This window comes from Myxine glutinosa, chromosome 4 (assembly GCF_964187855.1).
Source record: "Myxine glutinosa chromosome 4, kmMyxGlut1.1, whole genome shotgun sequence".
Taxonomy (NCBI): domain Eukaryota; kingdom Metazoa; phylum Chordata; class Myxini; order Myxiniformes; family Myxinidae; genus Myxine; species Myxine glutinosa.
In genome coordinates, this window is record NC_136264.1 from 104355724 (window position 1) to 104378768 (window position 23045).

General features: G+C 46.8%; 1 protein-coding gene across 4 annotated transcripts in view; it reads left to right on the forward strand.

Annotated features, from left to right (window-relative positions):
- Positions 1 to 23045, forward strand: part of ACAP1 (ArfGAP with coiled-coil, ankyrin repeat and PH domains 1) — a 280144-nt gene that overhangs the window by 129453 nt on the left and 127646 nt on the right. The window lies entirely within an intron of this gene.

Consider the following 23045-nt stretch of genomic DNA (forward strand, 5'->3'; position numbering starts at 1 on the left):
GCAGCCAGGACGCTGGGCCACGCCCCCTCTCGCCTTTCCTGGGCAAACGCTCCGGGATAATATGTATATATATTGCTGCCCGATAAACGGGCTTTTCAGAGTGCCTGAGTGTTTGGTTTGATTAAAGCAACTCGGATGAATTCCAGCTTTTTGTCGCGTCCATTCTTCCGATCGACGTGGGAGCCCCAGCTCCTTCATTGGTGACCTACCGACATGGACACGGCAGTCGCCCTTAAACTGCCTACCTTCTGGGAGGCTCATGCGGCGGTTTGGTTCACACAGGCGGATTCCCTGTTCGCCCTGCGAGGCATCACGGCCGACGACACCCGCTTCCACCATGTGGTAGCAGCGCTCGGTTCGGCCACCGCGGCCCGCGCCCTGAGCCTCCTCGAGAGCCCGCTGACAAATACGGCGCGATTAAGAAGCTTCTCCTCGACGCTTTCGCCCTCCCATCGGCGGAACGCGCATGGCGCCTGCTCAACCTGCCCGAGCTCGGCGACACACGCCCTTCCGAGCGAATGGACTACATGCTTTCACTGCTCGGCGAGCACTCTCCGGCATTCCTGTTCCGGGAGCTGTTCCTCCGTCAGCTGCCTAACCCGGTACGCCTCGCCCTGGCAAGCACGACGATCACAGATCCCCGGGCCCTTGCCAGAGAAGCCGACAAGATCTCCGCCGCAGGACAGCGCATCGCAGCGGCGACATGGGACCCACCGCCGTCCGACGCAACACCCATGGCGCCCGAGCACCCGGCACGGTCGACGACCGAACTGCCGACGCAATTGGCGGCCGCTACACCGAGCCGACCACCTCCAGCACGACGACCGGGGCCTCCACCTGACCAAGCGTGGTGTTACTATCATGCCAGGTTCGGACAGAAGGCCCGGACATGCCGACCCCCGTGCACCTTCGGCAGGCCGGGAAACGGCCGGGCCGGCGTTCATTACCAGCCATGAGCGCCGGCCACACGGGCAACTTACTGTTCATCACGGATAAAGCGTCCGGACGGCGCTTCCTGTGCGACACCGGCGCCCAACTGAGCATCATACCCGCCTCTGACCAGGACAGGCAATCCGCGGTTTGCGGCCCCTCCTTGGTTGCGGCCAACGGATCGACCATCCGCACCTTTGGCCCGCGCAACGTCACCCTCTGCTTCGGCGGCCAACGCTTTGCTTGGACGTTTGTAACCGCAAACGTGCCCATGGCTCTGCTAGGCGCCGACTTCCTCTGCGCACACGGACTGCTGGTGGACGTCCAACGGCGTCGTTTAATCAATGCCGAAACCTTCAGCTCCCTGGTATGCACATTGAGCAGCTCCGCGCCGACCGAGCTGGCATGCGCCGTCCCGGCGGCGAACGAGTTTGCTCGCCTGCTCACGGAGTTCCCGGCCCTCACGCGGCCGACGTTTTCGGCCGTCGCGGTGCGGCACGGGATCGAGCACCACATACCCACTACGGGCCCGCCGGTCTACGCCAGGGCCCGCCGCCTCGACCCAGCCAAGCTCGCCGTGGCAAAGGCCGAATTCGACGCATTGGAGCACCTCGGCATCGTGCGGCGCTCCGATAGCGCGTGGGCCTCGCCACTGCACATCGTGCCAAAGCCGGGGGGTGGATGGCGCCCGTGTGGCGACTACCGCCGTCTCAATGACGCTACCACCCCCGACAGGTACCCGATCCCGCATATCCAAGACTTCTCCGCCCGGCTGGCGGGACGGGTCATTTTTTCGAAAATTGATCTCATACGGGGATATCACCAGGTACCTGTCAGGGCGGCCGACGTCCCTAAAACGGCAGTCATCACGCCGTTCGGCTTATTCGAATTCTTGCGGATGCCGTTTGGTCTCAAGAACGCGGCTCAGGCGTTCCAGCGCTTGATGGACGGCGTGCTGCGTGACCTGCCGTTCCTTTTCGTTTACCTGGACGACATCCTCGTCGCCAGCACGTCCCGGGCCGAGCACCTCCTCCACCTCCGAACACTGTTCGGGCGCCTCAGCGAGCACGGCCTCATCGTCAACCCGGCCAAATGCCACTTTGGCACGACGGCCGTTGATTTTTTGGGCCACCACATCACCAAGAACGGGGCCGTTCCGCTGCCAACCAAGGTCGAGGCCATCACCACGTTCCCGCGTCCCCGCACCATAAAGGCCCTGCAGGAATTCCTGGGAATGGTGAATTTTTATCACCGCTTCGTGCCCCGCGCTGCTCAGCTCATGCGGCCCCTCTACGAAGCCCTCCGGGGCAAGCCGGCCAAGCACGACATCGCCTGGTCCGCAGCAATGGATGCGGCCTTCCAAAGCTCAAAGCGGGCCCTCGCCGACGCAACACTGCTCGCTCACCCGGTGCTCAACGCTCCCATCGCCCTCACCACGGATGCCTCCGACTACGCGGTGGGCGCCGTACATGAGCAATGGGTGAACGGGGTTTGGCAGCCACTCGCTTTTTTCAGCCGGCAGCTCCGGCCGAACGAGCTCAAATACAGCACGTTTGACCGGGAGCTCCTCGGTCTACACCTGGCCGTCCGCCATTTCCGCCACCTCCTGGAGGGCCGACCTTTCACGGCGTTCGTCGACCACAAGCCGTTGGTTTACGCAATGGCCAAGGTCACGGAGCCGTGGTCGGCCTGCCAACAGCGCCACCTCTCCGCCGTGTCGGAGTTTACCATGGACATCCGGCACGTCGCCGGCAAAAACAACGCCGTGGCCGACTGTCTTTCCCGGGCCAGCGCGAACGCGGTCCACCTGGGCGTGGACTTTGCGCTTATGGCGGCGGACCAAACCACCGACACCACGGTGCAAGCCCTCCGGGCGGCGGACACGGGCCTCCGCCTGGCCGACATCCCCTTCGCGGACACTGTCCTGCTCTGCAACGTCTCCCAAGGCCAGCCTCGCCCCATCGTGCCCGTCACCTGGCAACGCCGCATCTTTGCCTCCCTCCACGGCCTTTCCCACCCGGGCCGGAAAGCTTCCCAGAAGCTGGTGTCGGCGCGATTCGTCTGGCACGGCCTTCGTCGGGATGTCCGCGATTGGACCAGCACCTGCACGGCCTGCCAACGGGCCAAGGTCCACCGACACACCCAGGCCCCGCTGGCACCTTTCACCGTGCCCGAACGACGTTTCGACCACGTCAACGTGGATCTGGTGGGCTCCCTCCCCCCGTCACGCGGGTTCACACACCTGCTCACCATGGTGGACAGGACCACCAGGTGGCCGGAGGCCGTTCCCCTCGTCTGCACCACCACCGCCGACGTGGCGCAGGCTTTCATCGCCACCTGGGTCGCCCGCTTCGGCGCACCGGCGGACATCTCGTCAGACCGCGGACCACAGTTCACCTCCGAGCTGTGGGGCGCGGTCGCCCGCAACCTGGGGGTCAAGCTCCACCGTACTACGGCCTACCACCCCCAAGCAAACGGGTTGTGCGAGCGATTCCACCACTCCATGAAGGCCGCGCTCATGGCCGGCCTTCAAGACGGCGGTTGGGCCGACCGGCTGCCGTGGGTCCTTTTGGGCCTCCGCACGGCCCCCAAGGAGGACCTCCAGGCATCCACCGCCGAGCTTGTCTATGGCCAGGTGCTACGTGTCCCGGGCGAATTCGTGCCCGATGCTACCAGTCCCTGGTCCGCAGCTCACCAGCGCTCGGACCTCCAGGAGGCCGCCCGACGGTTTGCCCCCGTGCCAACATCCCACCACGGTGACCCCCAGTCCTACGTCCCCCCAGCACTTCGCACAGCGGAGTATGTTTTTGTGCGTCACGACGCACATCGGGGGCCACTCCGGCCGCCGTACGACGGGCCCTTCCGGGTGCTGCGACGGGGCGACAAGTCGTTCGTCATCGACATCGGCGGCAGGTCGGACCGGATTGCGGTGGACCGCCTCAAGCCGGCGCACGTGGACGTCGACCACCCACCACGGGTGGCCCTTCCGCCGCGGCGAGGCCGCCCCCCGTCCACGGTGCCCCCCACTCGACCGCCCACCACCACACCGGACCCCCTCCCATGACCCGCCAGGGGTCGCTTCGGCCGGGTCATCAGGACCCCCCTCAAATTGACCCTGCCGGTGCAAGTCGATTCTGGGGGGACGTGTGTAGCGGCTACCGCTGGGTTTTCACAATCGCCTTGCACCTATCAAGGGGTCATTCCATGTCAAATCATCAAAGAATCTGCCGTCATCTCTCAGATTTTTGTAAAACTTTGGGAACCAATTGGGACCCATGAAAAACGGCAAGAACTCAAATATTTTTTGCTAACAGCCTCTTAATTAGTGAGATACAGACTAACGAACTTTGGACTAATTAGCGCGACGTCGCGAATTCAAATGGCCATATCTCTAAAAGTATAACACCTAGAGAGCTGGTTTTGGTGTCATTTTAAAGGTATTTTCATGCCCTATGAATTTGTCTGGGCAACATTTTCCTACCTCCAACCACAAAAAAGTTATCACAAAATATAAACGTCAATTGTGAATCCCCAAAAAATGTATCCTTCAAATTTCCTCAAATTCATCCCAGAGGTACCTTATGATGTCAAGAAGCTTCCACATAAATTTTGTGATGGGCACTCCAATAGTTTCTGAGATATGAGCAATAATGTACATGTACGTATGGCATATAGGTTCGAAAATCAGCATTTGTAATGTATTATACAATCAATAAGTGAGTTCAAGTACACAGTGTTCACTAACCTGACTTAGGCTTTCAATTTCCTCTTCAATGCAGCAACAGCAGCACTTGTTTCTTTCTTGGAAATACAATATGTCCTTCCAGTTGCAGTGATTGGTTCAACAGTAGTAAGCACATCCTGGTAGTCAATAGTGAGAGGGTCTGCTGGTTCCGGAAATGTATATGATGGGGATGGTCCATGTGGATGGAGGAACTTAACATCCACCTCATGCCTCTCTGGGGTATGTTCCATGACACATGCAACCCACCAGTGACCATCATAATCCACTGTAACATAACCAGTTATGGCTGAGACATTGTGATCGATCATCCCAGGTGTAAGTTTCAAACTTGATTCAAACTTGATTCAAACTTGTGCTTGAGTTGTTCTATCATCTCCTGTCCTGCATCCTGGAGTTTGTTAGATGGCAATCCTGTCGCGATTTCCAATTTTTTCTTCACAGTGTCACCGATTTTCTTGGTTTTGGATTTCACATATTTATCTGCAGCAAGTCTCTTTTTTGGAATAGGTGATTCTCCAATCAATCCCAAAGACTCATTCAGTGTATTCAGTTCCATTTCAGGAGAATGAAATTCAAACTCCCCTGAACTGCCTGGTATTGGTGATTCACCTCCACCATCATTGTCCTCACTACTGCTAATAGCGCTGCTGGTCACTGGTAATGGTATTTCACTCTGAGTCTCTACCACACCTGGTTGTCTTTTTGCCAGTTTCTTACGACACTGGGTACAGATTTTCTGTGCACTTTGCAGTTTGAGGCTTGGATGAGCGGCTATGGCTTTTTGGCTAACAGCTCTCAAGCCAGACGACTTTGGTTTTTCATGAGCTCCAAAGGGATTGCAGCAGGATTTCTGCTTCAAGATTAACTTTTCCTTGGCAGTCGTCATTTTTCTGCAGCTCCGTCAGAAGTGAACTGCCAATTTCTGTTGGTGGCAGGCCTAAGCATTACACTAAGCCAACTTGGACTTTCCCTGGGGATCTTAGACTGTGAAAGTTGCATCACCTCGAATTACCCACATGGGAAATCCCAGTTGGAATTCCCCAGATGAGAATTCCCCTCAGGCCCAGTTGAAAATGAAAGTATATGATACTTCAAAGCAATTGATGGTTGTTCCCTGTGTTCCCTGTCATGGCTAGGTTAGAATGATTGTATAATACATTACAAATGCTGATTTTCGAACCTATATGCCATACGTACATGTACATTATTGCTCATATCTCAGAAACTATTGGAGTGCCCATCACAAAATTTATGTGGAAGCTTCTTGACATCATAAGGTACCTCTGGGATGAATTTGAGGAAATTTGAAGTATACATTTGTTTTGGATTCACGATTGAAGTTTATATTTTGTGATAACTTTTTTGTGATTGGAGGTAGGAAAATGTAGCCCAGACAAATTTATAGGGCATGAAAATACCTTTACAATGACACCAAAACCAGCTCTCTAGGTGTTATACTTTTAGAGATATGGCCATTTGAATTCGCGACATCGCGCTAATTAGTCCAAAGTTCGTTAACCTGTATCTCACTAATTAAGAGGCTGTTAGCAAAAATATTTGAGTTCTAGCTGTTTTTCATGGGTCCCAATTGGTTCCCAAAGTTTTACAAAAATCTGAGAGATGACGGCAGATTCTTTGATGATTTGACATGGCATGATCCCAAGGACGCGGAGCGATCACCATGCCGGGCTCGTCCAGGACGCCCGGGCAGGCTCGCCCTCAACTTGCCAGGCCGCAGCCAGGACGCTGGGCCACGCCCCCTCTCGCCTTTCCTGGGCAAACGCTCCGGGATAATATGTATATATATTGCTGCCCGATAAACGGGCTTTTCAGAGTGCCTGAGTGTTTGGTTTGATTAAAGCAACTCGGATGAATTCCAGCTTTTTGTCGCGTCCATTCTTCCGATCGACGTGGGAGCCCCAGCTCCTTCAATAGTATGACCTGGGTGGGGATACCAGTTAGCTAATTATGTAAGTATTCAATTATTTTGAAGTACTCTAAGTCTCTAAGCTGTCTGTCACCATGGAAGTGAAGAGATTGCATTGAGACACTGGTCTATTTTGTATGTTGGTCAGTTAGTCAACGCTATCAAAGTGACCTCAGCACCATCCCGACACGACACCACTGTGTGTGTTACGGAATGAGGTGTTTTACGGCGGCCGGAGTGCAAATCCTGCCACCAACCTCCTTGAGAGAGGACCCAGTGAGTTGGTACTCATTCTGCCGACCTTGGGAGAATGACAGGCTGAGTCAACCCCACCTGGTGTCAATTCAACAGCTGACCGGGATCCCAAGCCCTCCACCCTAACCGTTAAACCAACACCAGGTTTAGGGTGGTTGGGGCAGTCATAAGAAATGCTTCAATGTTTGAGGAGCCCTTAATCAAAGTTTCAATTATATATGATCTTGGAGCATGCACCCCGGCCCCCACCCCCAACCCTACCTCCCCTGTTATATATCACCACCCTGTTGTCATAATTTAATTACCCCCCCAATCATCAAGTGTGATAATTTTCCCCAACCAGGTATATGATGTAATATATGAACGTTCCCTAAAGGGTGAAAGAAACATAACTGGCAAAGCCAAATGGCATGACATTCTGCCTTTCAGAAGCGTAATTGTCGGCTATAAAACTCACTCAATATGTAGGATAAATATTTGAGGGGCATACATACATACAGTGAGACAAACAATGTAAACACAGGAACCAAACATCTACGCCGTAAAAAAAACGTTTGTTTAATCAAGAATTGGCCAGTTCGAAAAGCCTCTTTGCGAGTTTGAAGAAGAAGAAGAAGCGCTATGTATGTTTTATTCACACAGCAGTTTGAACGGAAAAAATTCTTATTCTACGACAGTAGAAACCCTTCAGAAGGACATGGAATGAGCGAGCATACAACTATAAATACAGTAGTGATATTTTGTGAAGCAATATAAAAATATATAAAACGACACAGAAAAACCCACAAACAACAACAACCACAGCCACGATAACAATCGAATGTTATAAAATATCCTTATTTTCAGGTATTTTACTGCATGTGTTTCACATGTTTGTTTGTGTTTCACACTGAATGAAAAACGTGAAGGTAGAGCATGAAGATTGTGATACATGACAGGTTCAATGACATGTCCGGCCTGATCAGCATAGGAATCAAAATGGCGGTGTGTGGAGTCAGCCGACATACCGCCGTAATGACATCACGTCACCCCTGTCATGTGACTAGATCCTCAGCTCTGATTGGTGTACGTTTGAGGGGACATATATACATACATACATATGGACAGACAAACACTTTTCTAGACGGCTTTGCCCGATGGGCTACGCCGTAAAAAATATACATGAGGAGGCGATCCTATGGTGAAAATTTCGTGTCAATCGGACCAATGGTTGCAGAGAAAAGCACTCACGTTCTGTGAGGACAAACAAACAAACAGATAGATAAACAGACCCAAATGCAATACCCTCTCCTCTGTCGAGGGTAATAATTTATTTGAACCCATATTAACAATATTTACAGAGAGAGAGATTGCATTTATATGTTTCATTCACAGCTTTGGATTAAATGATTTTTTAATTATTATTATTAATTTTTTTAATATTATTTTTATTTTACACAGTAAGACTTCTTTTTAATTGTAACACCTACAATAAGGCATGTCAAGATCAGCACCAGATGTACCTGGAAATGTGGCAGAAACCTAGTGAAGTTGCCTATCGGACGACAAAGGGACGGTGTGCATTCTAAAACAATGGAAGCAGCAAGCCATAGACAGAATTAAGCAATGAGAAAAGGTAAAAAGGTAAAAGGAAAAGGTAGAAATGCATGGCCCAATTGATCAGGTAAAATCTCTGCAGACCTACTCAATCCAGTCGATAATAGTGTTGGACAAATCAGCAAATAACAGGTGGAAGAGGCTTCTTGAAACATTCCCATCCTCAACGATGATGTAGGCCAGCATGTTTGTGCAAAGATTATATGACTCAAAGTCCCCTGGCAGTAACATATCGATGGTTACCATTGACTAGAAACTCAACTGGTCCAGCGGCTTAAATACCATGCCGAATACGCCTGTTAAAGGCTGGGCATCCCGCGGCCAATGTCGCATCCGAATCCCCAAAACCTCTCTACCATCTACAATGTACAAGTCAGGATTGTGATGGAATACTCTCCACTTGGACAGGAGTAGGCAGTAAAAACAACACAAAAAGCTTAACAACATTCGGCATAAAGCAATTCAAACATTGAACAATCATTCATTATTCATGAAGTAGGAATTCATGAACTCAAACATTGAACAACATAAAACAACATTCGGCACTTGATGAGCAATTCAAAATCTAGCCTAACCATCCATGCCCTCCACCAATGGCTCCAGTCATTGCTGTTTCATTGTGTTCATGTATAATGGTTAGCTATTGTATGAAGTAATAAATATAGTTACTAACCTATCAACAACAACAAACACATCGATAATTTGATTGTGATTTGTATTGCTATAGCACTGTATTGATAGATAACTTCTGGCTTAGTTGTAATTTATGAAAGACAGAACCACCGTCTGCTATATGCAATGCCGGCTGCTACACCGCTCCGCAGTGTTATATCCCAGCTTCAAGCTTAACAACACTCGGGTGGAAGCCGAGTGTGGCAGTTACAGCACCAACTTGAGAAGGGAACCACTCAGCAAAAAAACAAAACAAACAAAAAAACATTGCAACAAAGCTTATAAACAGTTGTACTTCCGCCCCAAGACCAAAGGACACTGTCAAACAAAGCCTGTCCAGATAATACACACGCACCTAGGCCCTAAAGGCTAATGGTCGTACCAAAACTCATGCATCTTATCACACAGGGCGCGAAAGCATGTTCATAGTATAAACGTTCCACTGGCTGTTAACATCTTTGTCGGGAAATGCCTCTTTATATAAAAAGGTTAAAAAAAAACAACATTCTAATAAAGCTAAGGGCATTAACATCAGCCCCAAGACTAAAGTACACAATCAAACAATGCTTGTCAAACGAATACACGTGCACTTTGACCATAAGGCCAAGGCTCATGGTCATACAAAAACACAAGCCTCCTCGCCCACAGGGCCAGAACTTATGCCTTGGTATAATCCTTTGGGACCGCTGGCTTCTTATGAATGAAAAAGATGAATCATTGTAACAAAGCTAAGGGCGTGCACCCCAGCCCCAAAGGCCGAAGCACATGTTCAAACACATACAACCTACTCCACAGAGCTAGAATGCATGGCCATTCCATGAATGTTGGGTACCACTGGCCGTCAACTCATGAACCTGATCATTAAAATTAACTTTAAAATACAAAGGGTTCCCCCAAAGTGTTGAGCTGAAAAGCCATTCCCAAGTATCCGATTATATCCAAATATCTTCTCTTAATTGTAGGGAGCCATGAACTCATGTGCCACACCAGCAATTGCCGCAAGGGTCTTGACTAACACAGAGAAGCTGCCACACATCCACCCTGTTTAAGCATCCGTTCCATAATTAGAAGGAGGTTTCTAAATTGTAGCTGGGAAAAAGATGTTCAAATTTAAATTACACTCCCGGCTTAGGAACCGCTTGCCAGCTCAAGACTTGGGGGGATTGAACTCCGAAATGATGATTTCCATGTGTGCCAAAAACAGGTCTGTGGATTTATTCCTTTCCCAAGGAGGGGGTGGGGAATGAGGGGGAGGATGAGGTGGGGAAAGAGGGGAGGAGGGGGTGAGGAAAGAGGGGGAGGTGAGGGTGGTGACAGAGGGGGAGATGGAGGTGGGGAAAGAGGGGGAGGTGGGGATGGTGAAAGAGGGGGAGGTGGGGTGGGGAAAGAGGAGGAGATGGAGGTGGGGAAAGAGGGGGAGATGGAGGTGGGGAAAGAGGGGAGATGGAGGTGGGGAAAGAGGGGGAGATGGAGGTGGTGACAGAGGGGGAGATGGAGGTGGGGAAAGAGGGGGAGGTGGGGTGGGGAAAGAGGAGGAGATGGAGGTGGGGAATGAGGGGGAGGATGAGGTGTGGAAAGAGGGGAGGAGGGGGTGAGGAAAGAGGGGGAGGTGAGGGTGGTGACAGAGGGGGAGATGGAGGTGGGGAAAGAGGGGACGAGGGGGTGAGGAAAGAGGGGGAGGTGAGGGTGGTGACAGAGGGGGAGATGGAGGTGGGGAAAGAGGGGAGGAGGGGGTGAGGAAAGAGGGGGAGGTGAGGGTGGTGACAGAGGGGGAGATGGAGGTGGGGAAAGAGGGGGAGGTGGGGATGGTGAAAGAGGGGGAGGTGGGGTGGGGAAAGAGGAGGAGATGGAGGTGGGGAAAGAGGGGGAGATGGAGGTGGGGAAAGAGGGGAGATGGAGGTGGGGAAAGAGGGGGAGATGGAGGTGGTGACAGAGGGGGAGATGGAGGTGGGGAAAGAGGGGGAGGTGGGGTGGGGAAAGAGGAGGAGATGGAGGTGGGGAATGAGGGGGAGGATGAGGTGTGGAAAGAGTGGAGATGGAGGTGGGGAAAGAGAGGGAGGTGGGGATGGTGAAAGAGGGGGAGGTGGGGGTGGGGAAAGAGGAGGAGATGGAGGTGGGGAAAGAGGGGGAGGATGAGGTGGGGAAAGAGGGGAGGAGGGGTGAGGAAAGAGGGGGAGGTGAGGGTGGTGACAGAGGGGGAGATGGAGGTGGGGAAAGAGGGGGAGGATGAGGTGGGGAAAGAGGGGAGGTGGGGGTGGGGAAAGAGGGGGAGATGGAGGTGGGGAAAGAGGGGGAGGTGGGGGTGGGGAAAGAGGGGAGATGGAGGTGGGGAAAGAGAGGGAGGTGGGAATGGTGAAAGAGGGGGAGGTGGGGGTGGGGAAAGAGGAGGAGATGGAGGTGGGGAAAGAGGGGGAGGATGAGGTGGGGAAAGAGGGGAGGAGGGGTGAGGAAAGAGGGGGAGGTGAGGGTGGTGACAGAGGGGGAGGTGGGGGTGGGGAAAGAGGAGGAGATGGAGGTGGGGAAAGAGGGGGAGGTGGGGGTGGGGAAAGAGGGGGAGATGGAGGTGGGGAAAGAGGGGGAGGTGGGGATGGTGAAAGAGGGGGAGGTGGGGGTGGGGAAAGAGGAGATGGACATGGGGAAAGAGGGGGAGGATGAGGTGGGGAAAGAGGGGAGGAGGAGTGAGGAAAGAGGGGGAGGTGAGGGTGGTGACAGAGGGGGAGATGGAGGTGGGGAAAGAGGGTGAGGTGGGGGTGGTGAAAGTGGGGGAGATGGGGTTGGGGAAAGAGGAGGAGATGGAGGTGGGGAAAGAGGGGGAGGTGGGGATGGTGAAAGAGGGGGAGGTGGGGATGGTGAAAGAGGGGGAGGTGGGGGTGGGGAAAGAGGAGGAGATGGAGGTGGGGAAAGAGGAGGAGATGGAGGTGGGGAAAGAGGGGGAGGTGGGGGTGGGGAAAGAGGGGGAGATGGAGGTGGGGATAGAGGGGGAGGTGGGGGTGGTGATAAATGGGGAGATGGAGGTGGGGAAAGAGGTGGAGGAGGGGTGGACAGACATATTCCCACAAAAGGCTTTTATAGCATTGACGCTGATGAACACTGTGGGTAGCATTGTAGTAGCTGATGCTACATTTAGCAGTGTGTGATTCTGTCTTTGTAATTCAACCGAAAAGGCAGTTAAACTTTCATATCGTCTTTTCCAGCTAAAATTCCGAAACCTCACTAAATTCAAAATGGATGCTCAATGAAGAAAAATTCTGAAAAATTTGTTAATCATATTATTGTTTATCTATTAATTACATGTTTATACATGCTGCCTTTGTTTATGTGAACACTACAGTTCATTTATGTAGAAATAACAACTTGTGGTGGTTGTTAGTCATTAGACTCATTACCTCCGCCACTGAAGGTGGATGGAGGTTATGTTTTCACCACTGTTTGTCTGTTTGTGAACAAGATATCTCAAAAAGTTGTGGACGGATTCAGACGAAGCTTGGTGGACAGTTAAGGTGTGTGATAAGGATGAGTCGATACAATTTTGGTGAAGATCCGGATCTGGATCCGGCTGGTATAATTTTTAATGTGATTCTTCACCATTGCGAGATAGGGCCAAAACCGATACATAGCAGAATATCTCAAAAGTTATGGACGGATATGGACCAAACTTGGTGGACTGGTTGGGTGTGTGACAAGACCAAATCGATTCGAGTTTGGTGAAGATCTGAATATGGATTCGGATGTGAGAATTATTTAATTTTTGAAGTGATTCTTCACCATTGAGGGATCGGGTGAAAAACGATATGAATGATATTTAAAAAAGTTGTGCACGAGTTATGGCTAAACTTGGTGAATGAGTTGGTTCGGTGACAAGAACAAGCCGATTAGATTTTGGTTCAGGTCTGAATCCAGATTCGACCTATCAGTGGATACAAAACATAAACTGTTCAGCCTGGTGGAGGTGTGCGCTCTCCTGAGTGCCACTCTAGTTGTACACGTAATTACCTCGTGCATGTGAAGCATAGAGCAGGGTTAAGCAATTGGTTCATGTCCATGCACTTGTCCACAAACATCAGTTTACGATTGAGGAACAACTTAATTTTGTTTCACCAGCAACCCTCAGTGTGAAACTGCTTAAATTCAGAATCAATGCTCACCTCCACTCATTTATTCCTCTTTTTCCCCACCTGTGGAACCATCTTCCATACTCTTGTTCATCTTATTCTTCCCTCCAGCTCTTCAAGACAGCTGTTCACCATCATCTCAGGTCCCCCATCTCAGGTCCCCCATCTCAGGTCCCCCATCTCAGGTCCCCCATCTCAGGTCCCCCATCTCATGTCCCCCATCTCAGGTCCCCCATCTCAGGTCCCCCATCTCAGGTCCCCCATCTCAGGTCCCCCATCCAAAATCATGGTGTTTTCTACACCCGTTAAACCACCTCCACCATCCCTCCCAAAACGTTCCTTACATATCCATCTTGTTCATCCCTTGCTTTCTCCCCTACCCCTCATCGTTACCTGCATCCCTTGTTTGTCCATTTCCATCGACTTTCTTCCTCTGCGCTGCTGTTGGCGTTTCCCCTTTCTCCTGCTCTTCCCTTTGTTATGTTGTGTCCTGATCTGTTCTGTGTCCTAGCTCTTCTATGAGCCTAGATCATGTACGGTATAAAATAAAATAAGAATTTCAATTGAATGTTCTGTTTTAAATGCAAATTGGAACAAAAGTCGGAAAACAAACCTGCCGTTTTACAGTACTTTGTCTCTGAGTTCATCCCGATCGCACACGCACAGAGAGGAGTGAGATATTGTTTTTTACTCTGTCTGCCTGTCTGGCATTGCGACAGAATTGAAAATTATTTCAGACAGGAAACCCACTGTTTTTAAGGACGTCATAAAGGACACAAACAACAAGCATGGATAACTAATGCAACTTGTTAGATTAGGTGGTGTAATAGAAACTGCAAAAATGGCAGTAAATTCCAGAATCAATTTATTTATATGACTTTTGCAATCTTATTCTATTTAAATTAAATGATACATACTTGAACACTGGAGGACCCAAATCACCTTCTTTGCATTTTCAAAACCATTATGTTTAGCATTACTTGGACATGTTAAATTAGGTGGTGTATAAGGGTGGTCTTCATTAGCCTGCTTGTAAACATCTGATTGGCATATAATGGATTTTGCTTCGGAAGAATCAATTACAATCATTATAATATCTTTTGCAAAGATAGTTCTTAGCTCTCTCTACACATATGATGTTGAAAATGGCTGACACATTTAAATTCATAATCGGGAAACAATTTAGCTTCACTGGGGATTCACGCAGCTCTCTGTAACTTGGCAGAAGAAATGGCAAAGATTTAAGTTGGAATCTCCACCCGGACAGATAAATACCTTAATAAATACTTTTGCCTTCATGCCATCCCAGCAACCAACCACAATTTTAAAAAGTCTCATCGGAAGCATTATTGTTTGTTTGAATTGGATGTTGGGAGCCATTCCAGTACAGGAAGATACTGTCATGGCTGTCTCCCATTTTAGATGACGGTCTGACTCGTAGATTTGAAAAGGCCTCACCAAGACACTACATGGAGGAGTATTTTATTTGTGCATATTTCAATCCGTCTACATATTACGTTACTTTTATTCCCACCAAACTTTATCCCTGACAAAACTAGCTCTGACCCCACCTCCCTACTCCCAACACTTCCTTCCATCTTCTCTGAACCTCCTCTATCTTTCATTAGCTCCACTATTTTTATTCTCACCTTTAATTTTTTTCTTTTCTTTGTCTCACCGTACCCCTTCCCCACATTTTGTCATAGTGTATACCCCATAGTCCTCCTGTACATAAATGGGAACCCTTGTGACAAGTAAATATACTCTCATGTAATTCGTGCAAGGGGTTAAAATCACATTCTAGATGTCTAGGGGAGCTGATACATTATTTTAATTGACATGTCTGGCTGCTGCAGCAGTGCAAACAGAATTTTAAAGAAAGAGGGGAAAATTATTTGAAGTGGGAAAACAGGATGGATGAAGAGCAATGTAGAGGTCACGACCACGTGGCTGATGGAGGGGGAGCTAGCAGAAAGATCGAAAGCTTTTTGAAACCGGGGAGTCTGAGCACACGCGGTGCCCTGGAATTTATGAGCAGCATTCGTTTGATATGTTGACGGATCTGGAGGGAATATAAGGAGGATTTATTTACCCATCACAAATCTCGTTAGCCATTCTGCCATGGTGACCTTGCACTCACCTCGGCGGTGTGAAATATTATATCGAGTGACCGTCTACGTCGGTTTTGTGCATTCAAACATCCTATAGCTTATTTCATAGTGACAAATAATTGTGCATTATAGTGAAATAATAATGAAAGCTTTAATTTAAGAGCCAGCAGGATGGCTTAGCCGAGTATACTCACTTGCCATTGAACTTTCTTTCCTGGGTTAGAATCTTGACCCAGGTCCAAACTGTCTTCCTGGTATTTCACACGGAGTGTTTCATCAACGTGTGTGCCGGTTTTATCGGATGTACCTCGGATGGACGTTAAAGCAAGTATCCCAACTTCCGGCATTACATGGTGGACAGTAAAGGCTCCACTGTGTCTTTCACAAAGATTATTGGAGTTGTCGCCGGCGGTCTAGACTAGTTACAGATGCAAGTCAAGCCTGGCAAGTGGCAAGCCGATTTGTGAAATAATTGAGTGAAAACATTCGTTAACCAACCGTACAAGAAATTGGGAATAATCAGGGCAATGAGAGAAGTTGGAGAATGGAAATGTTGATTTCAAATTATTTTTGTTTCTGTTGCTTAATCATTACCTCTGCCACCGTAGGTGGATGGAGGTTATGGTTTCCCCCCTGTCTGTTTGTTTACCTGTTTGTTGGTCCGTCTGTCTGTCTGTCTGTGAGCAGGATATCTCAAAAGGGTATTGATGCATTCGGCCAAAACTTGGTGGACTGCTTCTTTGTGTGACGAGGACGAATTAATTAGATTTTGGTGAAGATCCAGATCCGGATCCAGTACCAGAGGGTTTTTAAGTTTTAAAACGATTCTTCACAATTGAGAGATAGGGCCAAAATGATATATAGCACGATAACTCAAAAAGTTGTTGACGAATTATTACAAAACTTGGTGGATGAGTTGAGTAGGTAACGAGAACAAGCCAGTTAGATTTTGGTTCAGGTCTGGATCCAGATCCGGCCTATCGGTGGGATACAAAACGTAATTTGTTCAGGCTGGCAGAGGTATGCGCTCTACCGAGTGCCCTTCTAGTTTTGTTTGTATTATTTTCTACTCATTTTTAGGTGAATATTTTTGGCTTATTTGGAATTTATTTTTTGACTTTTGTTGTTGTTTTTGGCTATTATATTTAATTATTTTTTTAAATATTTCTTCACGCTTTAGTAGGTGAGCTAACTGATTTGCCGCTGCAAGCTATGCTTTCAATCATGCAAACACTTTCTTCTGAGACAAGCATTGATCCAACTCAAAAAATAAATGCAAATAATTTTTGTCCACAATTAATGCATACCTATATCTTAGGTAGCAGTCTAGCATTATAATTAATTTTGCTTATTTGCCTGGTGTTGGCTTAGCGGTTAGGGTGCCGGCTTGGGATCCTAGGATCCTGGGTTCGAATCCCGGTCGATCGCTGAATTAACGCCAGGGGGGTTGACTCAGCCTGTCATCCTTCCGAGGTCGGCAAATTGAGTACCAGCTTGCTGGGATGAATGATCACGGTGTGTACCCCGATTTAGAATAGGTACACCGTATCCCTGCGCATCGTAAGAGCGTGACCAAGGGTTGGCGTCAGGGCCATAAAAACATTGCCTCAAACAGGGAACCATCATTGTCATGGGGCCCGCAAGGCTAACCCCCGCTCCAGCGGGGAATATGGCCTTAAAACGATCATTCATTCATTCATTCAGCTAACTTTAGCAACCAGGACACTTGGTTTAACATCAATCCAAAGGATGGCACACTTTGTGATGTTGTGGTGGAGCTTCTGCCTGTGAAGCACCAATCCTACCATTTGTAGTTAGTTTGGGAATCGAACCCAGACTGGACAGCTCAAAGGTATGTGCAGTAACTTTCAAACAGACATCACCAATCTCAATGCAATAAATAATATTCTGTTGACGTTGATGCAATTCATCCTCTGATGGAATCGTAATCCTCCGGGAGGAGGAACATAATAGGAATGTAAAACAAAGGTTTTGCCATCATTATTACAGTTTTGGTTAAAAATAACCTTAGAGTATAAGCTTTTCAGAATGATCTAATAGGCAAACCAGTAAACTTTGGAGGAAATGCCAATGGTTTAAATGGCATAGCATATGTAGAAAATTTATTTGGGATTTATGGTTGAGATGAGAGATGAGAGAATGAGAGAATTTTTAAAGTGATTCTTCAACATTGGGAAATAGGGCCAAAAACGATATATAGCAGGATATCTCAAAAGGTTTTGGACGGATTAAGACAAAACTTGGTGGAGAGGTTGCGTATGTGACAATGAAGAGTTGATTCAATGTTGATGAAGATTCGAATCCGGATGCAGATCAGAGAAATTTCTAACTTATTCTTTACCATTGAGAGATGGGGCTAACTAATTTATAGCATGATGTCTCAAAAGGTTATGGTCGGATTCGGACGAAATTTGGTGGAAAGGTTGGGTGGGTGACGAGACCGAATGGATTTAATTTTGGTGAAGATCTGAATATGGATTCGGATACTAGAATTATTAAAATTTTTAGTGATTCTTCACCATTGAGTTGTGTGGATAAAACCGATATATAGCACGATATCTCAAAACGTTGTCGACAGATTTGGACGAAACTTGGTGGACCGGTTGGGTGTGTGACAAGGACGAATCGATTCAATTTTGATGAAGATTCGAATCTGGATGCAGATCAGAGAAATTTCTAACTTATTCTTTACCATTGAGAGATGGGGCTAACCAATATATAGCATGATGTCTCAAAAGGTTATGGTCGGATTCGGACGAAATTTGGTGGAAAGGTTGGGTGGGTGACAAGACCGAATGGATTTAATTTTGGTGAAGATCTGAATATGGATTCGGATACTAGAATTATTAAATTTTTTAGTGATTCTTCACCATTGAGTTGTATGGATAAAACCGATATATAGCACGATATCTCAAAACGTTGTCGACGGATTTGGACGAAACTTGGTGGACCGGTTGGGTGTGTGACAAGGACGAATCGATTCGATTTTGGTGAAAATCTGAATATGGATTCGGATACGAGAGTTATTTAATTTTTAAGTGATTCTTCACCATTGAGAGATCAGGCGAAAAGCGATACATAACTTATTTTAAAAGGTTGTGGACGAGTTATGACAAAACTAGGTGGACGAGTTGGCTAGGGGACAAGAACAAGCCGATTAGATTTTGGTTCAGGTCCGAATCCAGATCCGGCCTATCATTGGGATACAAAACATTAACTGTTCAGCCTGGCGGAGGTATGCGTCTACCGAGTTCCGTTGTAGTTTTTGATGTGATTAGATCGATTTTAAAGTAATAAACAAAGAACTGAATGTGGTTTTTAATTCTTATAATTCTTTGAGGAGTTACAGGTAAAAAAGCAAATCCATCGGGAACCGTCCCTAAAAATAGCGATGGTCATTATGTCACCTGCGTGACGTAATCAAGGGCAAGGTTTTCCCTGCACGCAATGGATAATGGCTGCACAAGTCGCTTCAGACTCGTCAGAAAATTAATTTGACAAAGATTTTTCTGATCAAGAATCCTCTGATAGTCAAAAAATCATTATAAAAACTACTCGCAGCAAAAAAGAATAATCCCATGATGACGTAACAGGTCACGTGGGTAATGAAATCGCCATTTATTTTGGTTCCTGGGTCAATCGAGCGTAAAAGGACACCCAAAACATTAATCATCATCTTCCTTCCACGATGTCTATTCAAAAAAAAGAACAACGATTAAGTGTTAAGTGAAGCAATATGTATTAATTAAACCAAACATGACTTCCTGTGTCTGTGGCCCTATAGACCTTAGAAGCATTGTATTGCAGTATTAGCATTAGATTGCTGCATCAGAAAGTCTCTCATGTAGGTAATGGAACTCCGAGACTTCATTTGATCTGAGCACGGAGTGTAGCAAATGGAATTGATGCCCGTGCTACCCCGAATGTTCATTTGTGAGTGATGTTTGCCATTATGAGTAAAGTGTGTGTGACCTTGTTTGCCGGTGTGCTCTTGCATTGATGGCTTGATGCTCAAAGCCTCTGGCTTCTATTCCTGTAGGAATAACAGTTGTGAGGGCTGGGGCAATGGAAGAAATGGAAGAAATTCCCTTACTGTTCATTAAAAGCTTTTCCTGTACCTGTCACATGTTCTTGATATAAACCTTGTACTTAGAAATGGAAATTGTACCATGGAGCTGGTGCTACGGTTCTCAGCAAGAATGAAAATTATTGTTCCCAGGTGTGGAATTAAAGGTTATAAGGAAAGTTGATCCAACAGACACTGCTCTTGGGATATCATTCAGTTTTTCACCTGGTGAATTTTAGTTTCTGCTTCATCAGTGGCATTGTTGAAAATTCATCATCTCTGGAATGGCTTTGGGTAGGCATTTGCTACTAATATTCAAAGAACTGAACATATGGAAGGTGATAGACCAGGGAGGCATAATTATTAAAAAACATTTTTTATAGTGAAGTGAGATTTTTGGGTGGAGGACCTTGTACGTTTATTTTGGAGTCTCAATTGTTATATTAAAATAATCACATGTATGACGAGAACATTTGGAGATACCTTTGTTTTTTTATACAAATTACAAGTGCATTTGTAGACGATGGACAAAGCAACACAGTTGATGGGAATTTAACCTGCGATGTGAACATTACGGGCCAAGTGCTCAAATGGGAATACCAAACAGTCAAACCAAAGTTGTTGGAAAATAACTCCACTGGTTTGCATAATTAAACAAGAAAAATAGCAATCAGAGATTGCAAACCGTCGCCAGGATGTATTTTCAGTGGTTTATAAGGCTTTTGTGTTAAAACAAATATGGCGGCCGAACCACGTGACCGATGACGTCATCATTGTTTTTTTCTAAACTCATTTATTCCTAGATTATGCTCAATAAATTTCATCTTGATCAGATGACGTTTTGTACTTGTCTAATTATGACGTCATAATGGAGGCACCTATGACATCATTCACAAATGTTACTCCACATTGAGAGTTCTTTACAATGAGCCATGTCTCAATTTATTTTTTCCATTCAGTGCTTTCGTAGATATAGAGGTTCAAAGTTTTTCGGTTTTTCCAAGATGACGGCCGAACCACGTGACATATGACGTCATAATTATCATTACAAAATTATACAGGTGGAGTTGCACCGATGGTGAAAATTTCCTGTTAATTGGACCAATGGTTGCAGAGAAAATCATATTTATTCTGTGCGGACAAACAGACAAACAAACAGACAGACAAATGAAAAATCAGAGATCAAGGTCTTGCCGGAAAGAACTTTTTATCGGCCATTTTGGACAAATATGGCGGAAGAACCGCGTGACCAATGACATCATCATTGTTTGTTTTCTAAACTAATTTATTCCTTGATGATGCTCAAGAAATTTCATCTTGATCGGATGAAGTTTTGTACTTGTCGAATTATGATGTCATAATGGAGGCACCTATGACATCATCATTAACATATTTTATTCCCCATGGGGAGTTCTTTACAATGAACCATGTCTCAATTTTTTTCTATTCAGCACTTTCGGAGATATAGAGGTGCAAAGTTTTTCGGTTTTTCCAAGATGGCGGCCGAACCACGTGACCGATGACGTCGTCATTATTTTTTTCTCCACCAGTTTATGCCTACATGGCACTCAAGAAATTGTATCTTGATAGGATGAAGTTTTGTACTTGTCGAATTATGATGTCATAATGGAGGCACCAATGACATCATCATGAACATATTTTATTCCCCATGGAGAGTTCTTTACAATGAGCCATGTCTCAATTTTTTCTATTCAGCACTTTCGGAGATATAGAGGTGGATTTTTTTCGGTTTTTCCAAGATGGCGACCAAACCACGTGACTGATGACGTCATCATTATTATTTTTTCTCCACCAGTTTATGCCGTCATGTCGCTCAAGAAATTGCATCTTGATTGGATGAAGTTTTGTACTTGTCGAATTATCAAATTATGATGTCATAATGGAGGCCTTGGGCCGAGAGAGTTAAAAATTGTGCACAGTCTATTCCAGGGCAAGACAAATATGTGTGTAAAGTTTGGCGATTCTATGTGCAACTGTGTAGATGTAGTGCTGCGCACAGACAAACCGACAGGCAAACAGACAGACAGACAAATGAAAAATCGGTCAGAGACCGAGGACTTGCCGGAATGTACTTTTTTATTGGCCATTGAGGACAAATATGGCGGCCGAACCACGTGACCGATGACGTCATCATTAACATATTTTATTCCCCATGGAGAGTTCTTTACAATGAGCCATGTCTCAATTTTTTCTATTCAGCACTTTTGGACACATAGAGGTGCTAAGTTTTTCGGTTTTTCCAAGATGGCGGCCGAACCACGTGACATATGACGTCATCATTAACAAATTTTTATTCCCCATGGAGAGTTCTTTACAATGAGCCATGTCTCAATTTTTTCTGTTCAGCACTTTTGGAGATATAGTGGTGCAAAGTTTTGCCGTTTTTCCAAGATGGCGGCCGACCACGTGACATATGACATCATCATTAACATATTTTATTCCCCATGGAGAGTTCTTTACAATGAGCCATGTCTCAATTTTTTCTGTTCAGCACTTTTGGAGATTTCGTGGTGCAAAGTTTTGCCGTTTTTCCAAGATGGCGGCCGACCACGTGACTGATGACGTCATCATTAACATATTTTATTCCCCATGGAGAGTTCTTTACAATGAGCCATGTCTCAATTTTTTCTGTTCAGCACTTTTGGAGATATAGTGGTGCAAAGTTTTGCCGTTTTTCCAAGATGGCGGCCGACCACGTGACATATGACGTCATCATTAACATATTTTATTCCCCATGGAGAGTTCTTTACAATGAGCCATGTCTCAATTTTTTCTGTTCAGCACTTTTGGAGATATAGTGGCGCAACGTTTTGCCGTTTTTCCAAGATGGCGACCGAACCACGTGACTGATGACGTCATCATTTACATATTTTATTCCCCATGGAGAGTTCTTTACAATGAGCCATGTCTCAATTTTTTCTGTTCAGTACTTTCGGAGATATAGAGGTGCAAAGTTTTTCGGTTTTTCCAAGATGGCGGCCGAACCACGTCACCGATGACGTCATCAATTGGGCACAGTCTATTCCAGGGCAAGACTAATATGTGTGCAAAGTTTGGCGATTCTACGTGCAATGGTGTAGACGCAGTGCTGCAAACAGACAGACAGACAGACAGACAGACAAACAGACAGACAGACAAATGAAAAATCGGTCAGAGACCGAGGACTTGCCGGAATGTACTTTTTTATCGGCCATTTAGGACAAATATGGCGACCGAACCACGTGACCGATGACGTCATCATTAACATATTTTATTCCCCATGGAGAGTTCTTTACGAGCCATGTCTCAATTTTTTCTATTCAGCACTTTCGGAGCTGTTGAGGTGCAAAGTTTTCGGTTTTTCCAAGATGGCGGCCGAACCACGTGACATATGACGTCATCATTAACATTTCTTATTCCCCATGGAGAGTTATTAACAATGAGCCATGTCTCAATTTTTTCTGTTCAGCACTTTCGGAGATATGGAGGTGCAAAGTTTTTCGGTTTTTCCAAGATGGCGGCCGAACCACCTGACCGATGACGTCATCATTAACATATTTTATTCCCCATGGAGAGTTCTTTACAATGAGCCATGTCTCAATTTTTTCCA